General features: G+C 37.7%; 1 long non-coding RNA gene across 1 annotated transcript; it reads right to left on the reverse strand.

The window, feature by feature from the left end:
• Positions 1–15,241: 15,241 nt before the first annotated feature.
• On the reverse strand, positions 15,242–16,831 carry LOC139856059 (uncharacterized). The gene is made up of 4 exons (XR_011761653.1): positions 16,592–16,831; positions 16,249–16,411; positions 15,813–15,869; positions 15,242–15,637 (listed from the first exon to the last, which is right to left on the reverse strand). It is a non-coding gene; the product is annotated as an uncharacterized lncRNA (long non-coding RNA).
• Positions 16,832–18,494: the final 1,663 nt, after the last annotated feature.

Below are 18,494 nucleotides of genomic sequence, written 5' to 3' on the forward strand. Positions count from 1 at the left end.
AGTCAATAATAAATTAAATAAGTTTTTCTTAAAGTCAATAATTATTAAAAATAATTATTTCGTCGTTTTACCGAGTTCCGTAAACTGAAAAGCTTTCTATGCAATTATTTTAATCGTAACGTTTTCTAAATATTTCGCTATCCGAAACAAGTTCATAAATTAATATATCCTATTAATTCAAGTAATCCACTAGGATCAAGTATGCATTTAATTCTATTAAACACGCAAAGTTTAAGTAATCAATTTAAATATTTAACGGACTAGTAACGATTGTAACGGAAAAAGTCGGGTTGTTACAAACGTTAAAATCTCAAGACACAGGTTAACCATAACTTATAGCATAAATATAACTGAGCAATGCTATAGATAGAAAAGAATAAGCATAAAAAGGTTTACAAGATAAAATGTCATTATTAGCTAAACTTTTCAGTCTTCTTTTCTACCTATTCTATTATATTATACATTATACATTATATTATACATATATTCTAAACGTTAAAATGTGTTACTGTTTTTTTTTTTTCCCTTAAGAAGGGTTATTAATTTTAGGGCAAATGGCCCGAAAAGATAACTTAACTTACTCAATTTGACAATAAAGGTAATATATGCTTTGCTAATGTCCAAAAATGATTACGATCTTTTATTTGAAACAGAAGACGACTACGATTTGAAAAAGTGTGAAATTGAAGGTAACATCGTCAAATTTATTAACGATCGTTAGTCAAAAATATATGGTTAGTCCCTAAAGTTTCTTAAAATTTTGCACCAAAAGTCCTCTTTTTCATCTTCATGATTAAAATTGAAATCAAACAGCAAATGTTTGTTTACAGAGTATCTGAACTTAAAATTGTTATCAATATCTGAAACCTAACACTCATTATCCATAATATCATATGAACATCAACAAATTTGAAGAATTTGATCTCGTGTTCGTCAATAGTTCTGGATTCCTCACAGCATGTTTATGCTACTCATCAAATATGTTGGAGAAACATCAATTAATTCAAGATCTCAAAGTCAAACTTCATGAACATTCGGTCAACGTTTTGATTCATAAATTATAAAGTGTTTCAGGTTCGATTGATCATTCACGAACGTTCTAATGATGATTCAAACGTGTTTCATAAAGGAATCAAGGTATGAAAGTGTTCGAAATTCAAGATCTTTCAAGTTCATAATGAAGTTTTCGATGATGTTCATCCATTTTTCAGAAATTTGTTGCTGTTTTGGTAATTAATTATTCATAAAAAATGGAAATAGCTTCATAAGGAAGGAGTTATAATCATTTTTGGGGCTTAACTGCATCGATTTTTTGATTCACTACATCTCAGGATGAATTGAGCATAGTTCTGGGTTCATCACAGTGTGTTTATGCTACGTCAATCATCAACTCTGTTGGAGAAACATCAATTAATTCCTAATCTCCAAGTCAAACTTCATGAATATTCTGTCAACACTTGTTTTTTTTTAAAGACAAGTTGTTTGTAACGACCCTGGAATTTCCAACGTTATTTTATTAATAATTATTATTATTAATACGCGTGTTTAAACGAATGTACGTTATTACATTTACATGTTGCCATGCTTGCCCGTACTTGACTTTTAAGTGCCCGAAACGTCTTTGTGACACCCGGAACTTTCACGAATAATATTTTTAGATATTATTTACATTCATGATTAAATTTATTAATCATTTTAATTAACTAAGGCTATTAGTTAGTTACTTGGGCTTTAATTGGTTTAACTTGTGATTTATTTGAACTTGGGCTTTGTTAGTGTAATGGACTCATGTTATTGAACTTCCAAGCCCACCCTACATTTTGTAATGGACCATTTAGCCCACTCTTGCAACTTGTAAGCACCATTTAACATGTAACTAGTTAGTTAACTTAGTAAAGAATCAAGTTACTTGTTCATTCCCATGCAAACACCCATTTTATCCAACTTTTGAAGCTTTACATGCTAGAGACCACCAAACAAAGCCCTCCCCCCCTTTGTGAGCTGCTGCTGGCCGAAATTTTGAGGCCTTGGGAGTGCCTTTTTGTTTCATTTTATGTAATACTACTTCACTTGTATTCCCTCCCATTCAAACACACACTTTACTTGCTTCATTTTCTCTCTTTCTCTCATCTTGTAAGTGACTTGAAACAATTAATTCTCTTCTCTTTTTACTTCTAAAAACTGAATTCTACATCTTCATCATCATCATTCTTTTATTTAAATGTTACTTGTCTTTGATTACTAGTTATTTAAATCATGTTGTTGTTACTTACTTTGTAGTTTCTTGTTACTTAATTACTAGCTTTCAAGAATCAAACTTACTAGTTTGAATTCTTCATAACATCTTGTGTTTTCAAGAACAAACAAGAACTAAGCTTACTAGTTTATGTTCTACATATGTTGCATCAAAAGATTTAAGTTCATGGTTGTATAAAATCATACTTGTAAGTCATGGAAGTAAACTTAAAGTTTACTTTACTTAAAGATCAACTTTGGTTGAATCTTTAAAAAGTATGAACAACCATGAATCTTTTTCTTGTTTATTTAAGTTTACTTCTTCTTGCACTTTAATTTCAGGTAGTTAGTTTATATGGTCAAGTACTACAAGTTAGTCTTGATCTCATATCTTTTGAACAAATTAAGTTAACCTTGGAAGTTCAAGAACACACAAATAAGTTTTCATTAAATATAACTTTGGATCTAGACTTTTGAGTCTTGGATCTTCAAGATCAAACTAAGAACTATGTTATACTATTTATGATCTTGATTAGTTAGTTTACTTTCAAGTTTGTAACTTGTTATTAGTTTTAAAGTCCATGTATGTGTTAGATCTAAGACTTTGATGCAACTTTGGTTCATCAAACTTCATACAACTCTTAAGTGAGTTGTGCTTCATGTCTTAGACTTGCACATGGGTTATGATGGTCAAGACTTGGTTAAGATGATGTAGATACATCAATGAGTTGTACACTTGAAGCTATATGCATCAAGGATGAGAACCATGATGAACATCAAGCACCAAGACCACCGGAACCCTTTTAAACTCACTGCTTCTGTCCAAAACCTACTGACCTGATGCTTCTGGAACATACCAGTAGACCTGGGCTGTTCTAACCTTGATTTTTAGATAAAACTTTTCGAGTATATAACTTTTCATATAGGACTCGTCTTAATCCGAGTTACGGTTTAGGATTTATGGCCCTCCGATCGTTACTATGTCCTTTAACGTTGTGCAGAAATTTCTGACCTACTCGCACTTAGACCGTCGCCACGGTCAAACCAAGACGAGTTTGCTTCTGTAAATTTTACCACACTTAAGGGACTCATAGATGGAGCCGTGTCCACTGGTCTCACCTTAATTCAGTAAGGGTAGAGGCCGTGGCGACTAACTGAAGTCAGACTTTGTTGAAAACTACTTTCATAAACGAAACTTACTTTACGCCTTTTGTTTGATGATGAATGATGATGACCCTTAAGACCTTAATTACATACTTTTAAACCTATTTAGACGATTTACTGACTTAGTACTATTTGACTTAGGTTGAGGACTTCGGACCATTTACTTGCACACCTTTCCTGACTACTACTTTACCGCTACATATCATTGTGAGTTATAGCATTCCCTTTTTACTTTAACTTATTTTGGGAACTGAGAATACATGCGGATTTTATGTTTTACATACTAGGCACGAGTACTTAAACTTATATATGTGTGGGTTATACAACGGCATAAACATTCCCTTTATCTCGGTAACGTTTAATCATTGGTTTTTGAACCGTGAACGCGAATCTTAGATATGGATCCATAGGGTTTGACATCCCCACTCGGGCTAGTAGCGCTAGCATTTAACGAGTGTTTAATACTTCGTATACATACGCACTTGCCAAGTGTACTTTCAGGGGGTATAAACGTTAAGTTAGTTACCAAGTGCCCACGGTTAACATATACTTTATCATACTGTTTTGAAACGCTCTTTGTAGCACTGAAATCTCGTGGCCTACCTTACATACTGTTATACTTAAACTATAGCTCACCAACCTTTGTGTTGACGTTTTTAAGCATGTATTTCTCAGGTGCTTGAGGTTGCTTCCGCTGTGTACTAGTCGTGCTGTAGAACCCGCTGCTTAGAGTTGTTATCGCATGACTACTTATCTTGCATTCAAACTTATTTACTTTTCAAACTATGTTATGTAACGACCTTTGGGGTCACGTACACTTATTTATTTGCTTCTACTTAGTGAAGCATGCTTTTGAAATGTAAAACATTTGATGTCGGTTATGACATCACCTTTTTATCGTGAATGCAACTTCTTTAATTACAGCATATAGTACTTAACCTTGTAATGATCCTGTTATTGATGATTCGTACACGATGGTTTTGTACGGGGCATCACATTTGGTATCAGAGCATTGGTTGTAGGGAATTAGGTTGCATTAGTGAGTCTAAGACCGACCCGAGTAGGATTCACTAATAGGACTAATCTACAACTTGCTAGTTTACGTGTTTCTGCTGAACTTACTGCATGCTGCTACTTACTGTTACTGCTATATGCCGTATGCTACTACATGATTTCACTACTGCATGATGCTACTTGCTTTTGATTGCATGCTACTTTCATACGAATTGCTGTTATTGCCATGCTAGTTACTGTTATACATGATTTAAACTGTTGGCCTATTATTTGCTTGCTTTATGACATACTGACATGGAAAATTTATTTTTCCTTGTTCAAATGTCGGATGTTTCACCTGCTGGCATTTCGGGCAGTACAGACTCAGACCCCGTCGCCCTACCTACTGCTACACCTGCTGCTGCTACTGCCGATGCACCGGCCCCGACACCCACTAGTGATCCCGGCGCTTCTACTTCCGGAGCTGGTACTAGTGCACCTGCCCCAGTGTCTGCTCCCGGACCCTCGAGGTCACAGCCCCGCATTGGTGGTATTGAGATCCCCGCGGAGTTCGGGGAAGGGCCGTTTCGTAACCACATGCGCACGCCTTGCCGACGCACTCCCGACGGACGTTTAGTCGTGATTCCGCCAGGCAGACACAGACAGATGTTGGCCGCCTTCGGACGCTTCGGATTACCAGCTCAGCCACCAGTGTCACCACCACACGATTCGGATGACTCATCATCCGCCGATTCTTCATCATCAGACAACACCAGCGATGATGAGGATCCTGCTGATAGACCTATTCAGGCACCCTCCACCCCGCCGAAGAAGCGGTACCGTTCCGACGGCACCGTCATTCCAGGGGTGAATGGAGGTCGTGCTTTTACTGACGCTTTTGTCCATCGTCGTAGGGTTACTGCTCCTAAATGAGTTGTGCCATACCCTGCTGACCCACAGATACGTAAGGTTCCCCGTTACGTATTGACTATTCCTGGAACCGTACCACCTAGATTTAGATACAGACCACTTACATCTAGGGATGTACCGTCTACATCCGGAGCCGGACCATCTACATCAGCACCACCGGCACCACCCGCCCCACCTACACCGCCTGCCCCACCAGCTCCCTCTAACGAGGAACTGATGAGGGAGATTGAGACTCTCCGAGCTCGAGTCACTGAGCTCGAGGAGCAGTTCACCCGCCTTCACCATAGGACTTTGTATTTAGATTTCATGATGTAATCTAGATATAGTTTCATGTATTTCATATGTATTGTACGAACTTATTCAGATGTATGAAACTTATTATTATTAATGAATACAACTTTGCATTATTTAATTCTTGCACGATATTCTATTTACATTACTGTACGATGATTCTGTGGTATTTGTACCTAGATGCATTATTTAATAACATGTGATGTTTTGATTCCATGTTGGTCACTATATACTTTATTATTACTACTTGCATGCTGGATTTTGACTTGAGTCAAAAATTTTGTTTAGAATACCATGGCTAACGGATGATCCACACCTACCGCCGCCCAGATTGAGGACATGATCAACGAACGGGTCGCTGCAGCCCTAGCAGAAAGAAATCTCGAAGCTCCACCGCCACCACCACCGGTTATTCCATCCGTTCGAAATGGGTGTACATACAAGGAAATTCCAGAGCTGCAAACCGCATAACTTCAGTGGCACCGAGGGACCAGTTGGTCTCACCAGATGGATCGAAAAAATTGAATCAGTATTCCGAGTTAGCAACTGTTCGGAGGATAATAAGACCAAGTTTGCATCTTGCACGCTATCTGACGGCGCGCTAACGTGGTGGAACACGTTAGCTCAAGCGAAAGGTACCGATGAGGCGTATGCTACGCCATGGGAGGAATTCAAGGCGGCTATGATTGATGAGTATTGTCCGAGAACCGAAATTCAGAAGATGGAAATCGAATTTATGCAGTTAAAGGCCGTAGGGAACGACCTTAACAGTTACAACCGTAGGTTTTTTGAGTTGGCTCTTATGTGTCCGACCATGGTCACCCCCGAATTTAAGCGCTTGGAGAAATACTTCTCGGGACTTCCTAAGTCCATCAAGGGTAATGTTACCTCATCCAAACCACCGAATGTTCCCGAATCAATGCGCATGGCTCATACTCTCCTGAATCAAATCATCCTTGACGAGCCGGAGAAGGCTAAGTTTGAAGCCGGTAGTAGTGAAAAGAGGAAATGGGACAACAACCATAACAACCACAACAACCACAACAACAAAAATAACAACAACAACAACAACAACAACAACAACAACAACAACAACAACAACAACAACAACAACAACAACAACAACAACAACAACAACAGGGGGAGAAACTACGATCAAACCCCCGCCAAGAGGCACAACAACGGTGGAAACCCTAATCCCAACAACAACACCAACACCAACCCGAACTACAAAGGAACCTTACCACAATGCAAGCCGTGCTACAAGCACCATACTGGATATTGCAATGTTGTCTGTGAGAAGTGCCAACGGGCTGGGCATATCGGAAAGGACTGCAAGGTCACCACTTTGAATGGGAAACCGAACACCAATGGACCGAAGAAGTGCTACGAATGTGGACAGATGGGTCATTTCAGAAACGCGTGCCCAAACAAGCAAAAAGACGGAGGACCACCCCGAGGTAGAGCCTTCAATGTTAATGCAAGGGATGCACGCGATAACCCGACTTGGTGACAGGTATATTCAAAATCAACAATCTTTTAGCTTCTGTCTTGTTTGATACTGGTGCGGATAGAAGTTATGCATGTAGACATTTTTGCGATAAGATTAATTGGTCATTAGTCCCGTTAAAAGAAAGTATGCTTGTCGAGGTCGCAAATGGAAAACTTGAAAAAGTTGACCACATTAGTCGAGGAGCTATTATCAACATAGCTGGTGCAGATTTCGAAATTGGTTTGATACCCATCAAACTGGGAAGTTTTGACGTGATCGTTGGTATGTATTGGTTGAGCAAGATAAAGGCCGATATTATCTGTGGAGATAAAGCACTTCGCATACCACAAGGAGATGGCGAACCACTGGTTATCTATGGAGAGAGATGTACCTCGAAGTTGAACCTCATTAGTTGCGTGAAAGTGCAAAAGATTATGAAGAAGGGACGTTTTGCTGTCCTAGCACATGTGAAAGCGGTAGAAACTGAGGAGAAGAGCGTGAATGACGTTCGAATTGTGAACGAATTCTCTGATGTCTTCCCAGAAGAATTGCCTGGATTGCCGCCGCAGAGAGCCGTAGAGTTTCAGATTGACTTAGTGCCAGGAGCTGCACCTGTAGCTCGCGCACCTTATAGACTCGCACCTTCCGAGATGCAAGAATTACAGAGTCAACTACAAGAGCTACTTGACCGAGGATTTATCCAACCAAGTTTCTCGCCTTGGGGCACACCTGTTCTGTTTGTGAAGAAGAAGGATGGATCCTTTCGTATGTGTATCGACTACCGTAAGCTCAACAAATTGACAATCAAGAATCGGTATCCTCTTCCACGAATTGACGATCTTTTTGATCAACTACAAGGATCGAGCATTTATTCAAAGATCGATTTACGATCCGGATATCACCAGCTGAGGGTGAAGGAAAGTGACGTGATGAAGACTGCATTCAGAACCCGTTATGGTCATTATGAGTTTCTCGTGATGCCATTCGGTTTGACAAATGCACCTGCCGTGTTCATGGACCTCATGAATCGTGTCTGCAAGCCTTACTTGGACAAGTTTGTTATTGTCTTCATAGATGATATCCTCATCTACTCTAAGAGCGAAGAAGAACATGAGCAACACCTCCGATTAGTGCTTGAACTCTTAAGACAAGAGCAACTTTACGCCAAATTCTCCAAGTGTGAATTTTGGTTGAAGGAGGTACAGTTTTTGGGTCATGTTGTGAGCGACCAGGGTATCAAAGTTGATCCCGCCAAGATTGAAGCCATCAGCAAGTGGGAGACCCCCACTACTCCAACGCATATTCGCCAATTCCTAGGTCTCGCCGGTTACTACCGAAGATTCATCGAAAGATTTTCTCTGATTGCGCGTCCTTTGACCGTGCTGACTCACAAGGGCAAGAAGTTCATTTGGGAACCCACACACGAATCAGCATTCCAAACTTTGAAGAAGAAGTTAACCACCGCACCTATCCTATCACTTCCTGAAGGCAGTGACGACTTTGTTGTTTATTGTGATGCATCGAAGAGCGGTTTTAGTTGTGTACTGATGCAACGATCAAAGGTTATTGCCTATGCCTCCCGCCAATTGAAGATTCATGAGCGGAACTACACTACGCATGATCTTGAACTTGGAGCCATTGTCTTTGCGCTCAAATTGTGGAGACATTATTTGTATGGAACTAAGAGCACTATTTTCACCGATCACAAGAGTCTCCAGCACATCTTTGATCAGAAGCAACTGAATATGAGATAGCGTCGATGGATCGAGACGCTCAACGACTACGATTGTGAACTCCGTTATCACCCTGGAAAGGCCAATGTTGTAGCTGATGCTTTAAGCCGAAAGGAGAGGACGGCACCTCTTCGTGTTAGGGCTCTGAACATCACCATCCATTCGAACCTCAACAGCCAGATCAGAGTAGCCCAAGATGAGGCTCTCAAAGAGGAGAACATATCTCACGAACATTTGAACATACTTGTCTCTCGATTCGAGGTTAGGGAGTCTGGACTCCGATGTTATGCCGGAAGAATTTGGGTACCTCTTTATGGAGATCTACCGAACCTGATACTTGATGAAGCACACAAATCGAGATATTCGATTCATCCTGGAGCGGGCAAAATGTACCACGACCTTAAAGAACAGTATTGGTGGCCGAATCTTAAGAAGGACGTTGCAACTTATGTTGGGAAGTGTTTGACTTGTTCGAAAGTTAAGGCCGAACATCAGAGACCTTCTGGGTTACTTCAACAGCCGGAAATCCCACAATGGAAGTGGGAAAGGATCACAATGGATTTCATTACTAAGCTGCCGAAGACGGTGGGCGGATACGATACTATTTGGGTTATTGTTGACCGCCTTACCAAATCTGCACACTTTCTAGCGATGAAGGAAACTGATACAATGGAGAGACTTGCTCAATTATACATCAAGGAGGTAGTGTCTCGTCATGGTGTACCTTTATCGATCATCTCAGATCGCGATCCCCGATTTGCTTCTAGATTTTGGCGTTCTTTGCAAGAAGCTATGGGAACTCGTCTCGACATGAGCACTGCATATCACCCTCAGACTGACGGGCAAAGTGAACGAATGATTCAGACCTTGGAGGACATGTTGCGTGCATGTGTTATTGATTTTAGAAAGGCCTGGGAAAGGCATTTGCCACTCGCCGAATTCTCGTACAACAACAGTTATCACTCAAGCATTAATGCTGCACCTTTTGAAGCATTGTATGGCCGTAAGTGCCGATCTCCTATTTGTTGGGCCGAAGTAGGCGAAAAGCAAATCACCGGTCCCGAGGTGGTCCACGAAACCACGGAGAAGATTGCTCAGATTCAAGCTAGACTTAAGACTGCCCGTGATCGCCAAAAGAGTTATGCTGATCTTAAACGTAAGGACTTTGAATTTAATGTTGGTGATCGTGTAATGTTGAAGGTTGCACCTTGAAAAGGTGTGATCCGTTTTGGAAAACGTGGAAAGTTGAACCCACGATACATTGGTCCTTTCGAGATCTTGGAACGTGTTGGACCAGTTGCATACCGTTTGGATCTACCAGCACAATTGAGCTCAGTTCATCCTACCTTCCATGTATCAAACTTGAAGAAGTGTCTTGCTGCATCCGAACTTATCATACCATTGGAAGAACTTACTATTGACGACAAACTCCACTTTGTGGAGGAACCTGTTGAAATTATGGATCGTGAGATCAAAACTTTGAAACGCAACAAGATTCCGATTGTACGGGTACGATGGAATGCCAAATGAGGACCTGAGTTTACTTGGGAGCGAGAGGATCAAATGATGCGAAAGTATCCTCACCTTTTCCCAACTCCTCCATCTACCTCAGCTTAAAATTTCGGGACGAAATTTTCTTTAACAGGTGGGTAATGTAACGACCCTGGAATTTCCAATGTTATTTTATTAATAATTATTATTATTAATACGCGTGTTTAAATGAATGTACGTTATTACATTTACATGTTGCCATGATTGCCCGTACTTGACTTTTAAGTGCCCGAAACGTCATTGTGACACCCGGAACTTTCACGAATAATATTTTTAGATATTATTTACATTCATGATTAAATTTATTAATCATTTTAATTAACTAAGGCTATTAGTTAGTTACTTGGGCTTTAATTGGTTTAACTTGTGATTTATTTGAACTTGGGCTTTGTTAGTGTAATGGACTCATGTTATTGGACTTCCAAGCCCACCCTACATTTTGTAATGGACCATTTAGCCCACTCTTGCAACTTGTAAGCACCATTTAACATGTAACTAGTTAGTTAACTTAGTAAAGAATCAAGTTACTTGTTCATTCCCATGCAAACACCCATTTTATCCAACTTTTGAAGATTTACATGCTAGAGACCACCAAACAAAGCCCTCCCCCCCTTTGTGAGCTGCTGCTGGCCGAAATTTTGAGGCCTTGGGAGTGCCTTTTTGTTTCATTTTATGTAATACTACTTCACTTGTATTCCCTCCCATTCAAACACACACTTTACTTGCTTCATTTTCTCTCTTTCTCTCATCTTGTAAGTGACTTGAAACAATTAATTCTCTTCTCTTTTTACTTCTAAAAACTGAATTCTACGTCTTCATCATCATCATTCTTTTATTTAAATGTTACTTGTCTTTGATTACTAGTTATTTAAATCATGTTGTTGTTACTTACTTTGTAGTTTCTTGTTACTTAATTACTAGCTTTCAAGAATCAAACTTACTAGTTTGAATTCTTCATAATATCTTGTGTTTTCAAGAACAAACAAGAACTAAGCTTACTAGTTTATGTTCTACATATGTTGCATCAAAAGATTTAAGTTCATGGTTGTATAAAATCATACTTGTAAGTCATGGAAGTAAACTTAAAGTTTACTTTACTTAAAGATCAACTTTGGTTGAATCTTTAAAAAGTATGAACAACCATGAATCTTTTTCTTGTTTATTTAAGTTTACTTCTTCTTGCACTTTAATTTCATGTAGTTAGTTTATATGGTCAAGTACTACAAGTTAGTCTTGATCTCATATCTCTTGAACAAATTAAGTTAACCTTGGAAGTTCAAGAACACACAAATAAGTTTTCATTAAATATAACTTTGGATCTAGACTTTTGAGTCTTGGATCTTCAAGATCAAACTAAGAACTATGTTCTACTATTTATGATCTTGATTAGTTAGTTTACTTTCAAGTTTGTAACTTGTTATTAGCTTTAAAGTCCATGTATGTGTTAGATCTAAGACTTTGATGCAACTTTGGTTCATCAAACTTCATACAACTCTTAAGTGAGTTGTGCTTCATGTCTTAGACTTGCACATGGGTTATGATGGTCAAGACTTGGTTAAGATGATGTAGATACATCAATGAGTTGTACACTTGAAGCTATATGCATCAAGTATGAGAACCATGATGAACATCAAGCACCAAGACCACCGGAACCCTTTTAAACTCACTGCTTCTGTCCAAAACCTACTGACCTGATGCTTCTGGAACAGACCAGTAGACCTGGGCTGTTCTAACCTTGATTTTTAGATAAAACTTTTCGAGTAGATAACTTTTCATATAGGACTCGTATTAATCCGAGTTACGGTTTAGGATTTATGGCCCTCCGATCGTTACTATGTCCTTTAACGTTGTGCAGAAATTTCTGACCTACTCGCACTTAGACCGTCGCCACGGTCAAACCAAGACGAGTTTGCTTCTGTAAATTTTACCACACTTAAGGGACTCATAGACGGAGCCGTGGCCACTGGTCTCACCTTAATTCAGTAAGGGTAGAGGCCGTGGCGACTGACTGAATTCAGACTTTGTTGAAAACTACTTTCATAAACGAAACTTACTTTATGCCTTTTGTTTGATGATGAATGATGATGACCCTTAAGACCTTAATTACATACTTTTAAACCTATTAAGACGATTTACTGACTTAGTACTATTTGACTTAGGTTGAGGACTTCGGACCATTTACTTGCACACCTTTCCCGACTACTACTTTACTGCTACATATCATTGTGAGTTATAGCATTCCCTTTTTACTTTAACTTATTTTGGGAACTGAGAATACATGCGGATTTTATGTTTTACATACTAGGCACGAGTACTTAAACTTATATATGTGTGGGTTATACAACGGCATAAACATTCCCTTTAGCTCGGTAACGTTTAATCATTGGTTTTTGAACCGTGAACGCGAATCTTAGATATGGATCCATAGGGTTTGACATCCCCACTCGGGCTAGTAGCGCTAACTACTTTCATAAACGAAACTTACTTTATGCCTTTTGTTTGATGATGAATGATGATGACCCTTAAGACCTTAATTACATACTTTTAAACCTATTAAGACGATTTACTAACTTAGTACTATTTGACTTAGGTTGAGGACTTCGGACCATTTACTTGCACACCTTTCCCGACTACTACTTTACCGCTACATATCATTGTGAGTTATAGCATTCCCTTTTTACTTTAACTTATTTTGGGAACTGAGAATACATGCGGATTTTATGTTTTACATACTACGCACGAGTACTTAAACTTATATATGTGTGGGTTATACAACGGCATAAACATTCCCTTTAGCTCGGTAACGTTTAATCATTGGTTTTTGAACCGTGAACGCGAATCTTAGATATGGATCCATAGGGTTTGACATCCCCACTCGGGCTAGTAGCGCTAGCATTTAACGAGTGTTTAATACTTCGTATACATACGCACTTGCCAAGTGTACTTTCAGGGGGTATAAACGTTAAGTTAGTTACCAAGTGCCCACGGTTAACATATACTTTATCATACTGTTTTGAAACGCTCTTTGTAGCACTGAAATCTCGTGGCCTACCTTACATACTGTTATACTTAAACTATAGCTCACCAACCTTTGTGTTGACGTTTTTAAGCATGTATTTCTCAGGTGCTTGAGGTTGCTTCCGCTGTGTACTAGTGGTGCTGTAGAACCCGCTGCTTAGAGTTGTTATCGCATGACTACTTATCTTGCATTCAAACTTATTTACTTTTGAAACTATGTTATGTAACGACCTTTGGGGTTACGTACACTTATTTATTTGCTTCTACTTAGTGAAGCATGCTTTTGAAATGTAAAACATTTGATGTCGGTTATGACATCACCTTTTTATCGTGAATGCAACTTCTTTAATTACAGCATATAGTACTTAACCTTGTAATGATCCTGTTGTTGATGATTCGTACACGATGGTTTTGTACGGGGCATCACATTGTTGACATCGAATACTCTCATTTGGCACGCACGTACGCGCTTTGGGGCAGGAAACCCGAAATGTATTACAGGGATCCGAACCTTAAACCATCATGAGTAACAGGCGTTCGGACTTGGGTCTTGAAACGGGTCGGTAAAACCTTCCCCGGGGTAATCCGGCTTCAGGAAATAAATCTCACATATATTTTTAAGGGGATGGACTCGAACTTGAGACCTCCCCACCCTCATCCAATGCACAAGTGCAAATGGGTGAACTACTGGACCACTAGGGTGAGTTCCATTCGGTCAACATTTTGATTAATAGATTATAGAGTGTTTCAGGTTCGATTCATCATTCACGAACGTTCTAATGATGCTTTCAAACGTTTTTCATCAAGGAATCAAGGTGTGAAAGTGTCTGAATTCCAAAATCAAATTTCAAGTTCACAATGAAGTTTTCGATGATGTTCATCCATTTTTCATAAATTTGTTGATGTTTCGGTGATTTATTATTCATAAAAAAAAGGAAATCGCTGCATAAGGAAGGAGTTATAATTGTTTTTTTAGGCTTAACTGCATCAATTTTGAAATTGAAAATGATGATGAGATGATGACAATGATGATGAAAATGGTGGTGAGATGATGACGATGATGATGAAGATGATGGTTATGAAGATAAGTGAAGCCGATGGTGATGATGAAAATGGTGGTGATGAAGATGAGTGAAGCTGAATGGTGGTGATGAAGATGAGTGAAGCTGAATGGTGGTGGTGAAGATGAGTGAAGTTGATGGTGATGATGAAGAGATAAAGGACTTTTGGTACAATCTTTTAAGAAACTTTAGGGATCAACCATGTATATTTTACTAACGATCGTTAATGAATTTGACGATGTTACCACCAATTTCATACTTTTTCAAATCTTAGTCCTTTTATGTGCCAAATTAAAAATCGTTATCTTTTTCGGACATTAGCAAAATTCATATTACCTTTATTGTCAAATTGAGTAACTTAGGTTAATTTTTCGGGCAATTTAAAATTAATTTTATTATTGTAAGTAGCCAATTATATGGAGGCACTTAAGACACTTGTATTGGTTACACTAATATTAGATTGAATTTTTGAAAGTAAGTTACACGAATGGCCACTACTACAAAAAAGAGGTTTGCAAACCACTTTTTAGGGGTTTGCAAAGTCCAGACCGGTTTTAAAACAGGTTTGCAAACTCAACCTTTCAAACCGGTTTTAAGCTAAAACAGGTTTGCAAACCCAACCTTCCAAACCTGTTTTTTTGCATAAAACCGGTTTGCTTTCTATTTTTTTTTTTAATATTTTTTTATTTTAAAGCAGTATATATACCACATAATTAATAGAAGCCTGTTTTTTATTCAAGATATTATTTACAAATTTCCTAATTGATGTCTTTAAAAGAGTACAAAAGGGACGAGTGTTTTGAAGTGACCACCCGAAACACTTTAACATCAATTGCCTACACTATTACCTAACTCATACATGAATGTCTTTAAACCAAATACAATTCATAAACCAAAAACTATAACTAAATCTTTGACGACCATTCACCTGCACAAGATAACATTTTATAATAATAACAAAACTCATACCTGAAATCAACCACCAAAAAAGCAGAAAATTCCAAGTTGACTCGAGCATTGACTGCAGTTGACTTTTGCTTATCCAATCTTCATATCTTCTAATCTTTATGTCTTCATCTTCTTTAATCTTCATACCATTATCCTTGTACTCTTTGACCTTCAAAATCTTCATATCGTCCAAATCTTCAATCTTTGACCTTCAATCTTAACTAAATTCGTAGCAAAATCAGATGCTAAAAACACCATTACCACAATAGCTAAAGCATATCTCCTATTTCAAAACCCACCAACATAATCATTGATTAAATATTCAACCCAATCATATCAATCATATACCTCAATTGTGTAACACATTAATATTTAAACAAATGAAATAAAACTTACATTATGGGAAATCAGCCTTATTGCCAGCTGCATACCTTCATCCATTTTGACGAAGAACTACAAAAATAAATATTATCAACAACAAAAAATTTCATTGGTACCAAAAAGCAAGTAACTTCAACTAAAATAAGAGTAAATTACTCATAGTAAATTACTCCGGCACATAACTAGTACACCCTCATTTTAAACTGAATGTATATCTAAGATCTATAAGATCCCTACACCTACTATAAAGAGTTGATAAAACAGCTAATTATTATTCATGCATCTTAAATATCAATTCTTCTGTTAATTCAAAAGAAGTGCAAATGGCCTAAATAACCATAAGAATAGAATACAACCAAAATTCAGTATGATCTAATCATTTAATCAATATCATACACATACATATTACATATATTACATATATATAACATATATCGTTATATAAACTGACCTGTAGGAAACATCTGGTTAACGTAATCCAAAGTACTCGATTTCTCCATTTTTTAATTGAGCAGCTGCAGTTGCTATAAACTTCCCATCTTATGTTAAGGATTACAATCACTACCTCCATTTTGATTGACCAATTAAAGCTAATAGATCACCACCTCCCGTTCCTAGTTAAAAACACTCCAACTAGTCAATAACAAATTAACCATACAAACTTAACATAGAGTAAAATCAGTGAAAAAATCAAACCCTAATTTAACAGTATTTATGATTAATTGTAGAAATTAAAGTTGTGAGAGTATAACAGATGGATACATATATTGATGATGAATGATAAAAATACAGACCTACAACTTCTTCAGGTGGACCTTCGTTATAACTGTTGCCACCAAAACGACCGCCGCCGCGGTGATCGCCGCTGAATCGGCCACCGCTGCTGCGACCGCCGCCAAATCGGCCACCGCTGCTACGATCGCCTCCGGTACGACTACCGAAACTGCCGCCTCAAAATGGATGAAGGTATCCAGATGATTGAAGGTCGCATTTTGTTCAAAGACGATGGTGGATGAAGAATTGAAATTTTTTATTTTTCATCTACTCCAGCCAGCGTATATTCCCTCGAGGGAAATTGAAGACAGGTTTTAACAAAAAAAAAAGAGGTTTACAAAGTCCAAACCTATTTTATTAAACAACCGGTTTCGAAAATATATTTTAGGAACCGGTTTTTCTATAAAACTGGTTTCCAATTTCTTTTTTTTTGTAAAAAGCGGTTTGCAATCTTTTTTGGAACCGGTTTTTTGCACTTTTTTTTTAAAACAGGTTTGGAAAAGGGGTTTGTATTCTCATTTTTGTAGTAGTGGGCTTACCGTATTGCGTAGTGGCGGTACTTAGTGAAACTCAAAGGGGTATCCGCCTCACCTGGAATTTTTGGAACAAAAAATTTTACACTAAAAAAAAAAGTTTTTACAAAAAAATAAGGTTTTTTTAGTGTTTACCCCTGCTAACAATGAAAATTTATTAAATTTTTACACTGCTCCGTCTGTATCCGAGTTCAAGTTCCGCTAATGTGCGTCCTGTTAACTTTTTTTTTTTTTTTTTGCCTTAAAAAAAACTATATTATCTTTAAAATTTGTCGATATTTATGGTTTTACAATGGTGAAAAAAGTATTAAATTTTATAATGAATATCATTATTACATTTTAGTTGCAAATTAGGTTGTGGTGAAGGAAAAAGAGGGATAAGGTATTCGTGACTTCTACAAGAGTGGTCCTTAAATATTTGGGCCTTGCATGAGAAACTTGTAGTTTCAGTGTGACTTTCAGATTACAAGAAAATGTTGCAACATACTATACATTCTCATAATTTTTGTGTGACATGGCATTGTTTGGAAGTATGCAACTATGACACCTATACCCAACCATTTATATGATAAGTTGCTATACTTTCTTTATATATAAAGTGATCGTGACCACTTGTAATTATTGGCCACTTTTATGTAATCACAATCACATTTAAATTGGACTTTCGAACATCTTTACAAAAATACAAAGGAATCATTTTAGTCAATATATGAACGAGTATTTTGTATCTTTGATTTCATTTGATATTCATTCATTAACACAAAATATAAAATGAGAGCAAATAATAAAACGTTAGGACGTTTAGACCATTTTCAACTTAACTAGTTTTTATACGCATATAGTTTTGATGGCCAGGATTTGGGCTTGTGAAGGTTGATCAGCTGTACAGGCCCATGATCCTTAGCGACTTGGACTTTAAATTTAAATGTTATTATCATAACAGGGAAAAAAACTTAATTACCAATACAATATGAGAATACGTTTGATATCAACTAGTGTTGTGTCAGGCCACGCGTTGCGGCGGCCGCGTTTTAGTGATTGTTCGTACCCAAAAAGGGCGATGACTTTCTATTGTTCGACAGTGTTTTAATCAAAATGTCTATGAGTGTTAACTCGGCGGTTATCTTTTCATTGACAATGTAAGGTAAAGAAAAAAATTGTCCAACAGTACAAACAATTCACCATTTACAAAGACTTAATGCAAATACAAAACTGGACGGATGAAGTCAAATCAATACAAATACAACTAGTATCATACCCACTTTGATTAATGTTGGAATATACACATTAGACCATACTATAACTATAAAGCAGAATATTCTTATTTGTTCTGCTATGAGTTGATATAAACACTAATTCCAATTGTCATTCTTTTTACCTGAAACCCTAA

Source organism: Rutidosis leptorrhynchoides, chromosome 6 (genome assembly GCF_046630445.1).
Source record: "Rutidosis leptorrhynchoides isolate AG116_Rl617_1_P2 chromosome 6, CSIRO_AGI_Rlap_v1, whole genome shotgun sequence".
NCBI classification, from domain to species: Eukaryota; Viridiplantae; Streptophyta; class Magnoliopsida; order Asterales; family Asteraceae; genus Rutidosis; species Rutidosis leptorrhynchoides.